The following is a 518-nucleotide window of genomic DNA, read 5'->3' as shown; positions in this document are numbered from 1 at the left end:
CCCCAAAAAAACACTCCTTCTTCTGGCCTTTATATTGCAAGGTGTCACTCAGTCACTCATACAGACAATACCTCTCCCAAACACTCAAATTATTTGTCTTTTGCATCACAACTAATCTGGTATATTGAGGCATGCATGCAGAAGATTATTAATTTAAGAGATGTATTATCCAAGTCATGTCATCGGTTTTACAAAGGGTATTCAACTAGACATGTTGCTAACATGGAGACTAATTTAACCATGTATTATAAATGACACCACTGTTTTTGTGTGTACATAAAACAAACTATCCAGTGTATGGTCCTGTGTATGGTCTTTGTTTAGCGCCACGTTAAATTATGAGAAAATTGTCAAGATGAAGATCGAAGTCTCGCAATTGTTACAAATAAAAACACAGGGTAACACAACGCTGAGACCTAAACACAGTGAAATCTGTGACCCCGTGAGGTGGCTTGCGCGCGAAAATCATTGCCCGATGACGTCGAGGAGGCGGGCTAAGCTTGACCCACTGTGCTCCT

Source organism: Nelusetta ayraudi, unplaced genomic scaffold (genome assembly GCF_046127955.1).
Source record: "Nelusetta ayraudi isolate G7.1 ecotype Tasmania unplaced genomic scaffold, CSIRO-AGI_Nayr_v1 ptg000019l, whole genome shotgun sequence".
Taxonomy (NCBI): domain Eukaryota; kingdom Metazoa; phylum Chordata; class Actinopteri; order Tetraodontiformes; family Monacanthidae; genus Nelusetta; species Nelusetta ayraudi.
Note: the sequence above shows the minus strand (reverse complement) of the source record.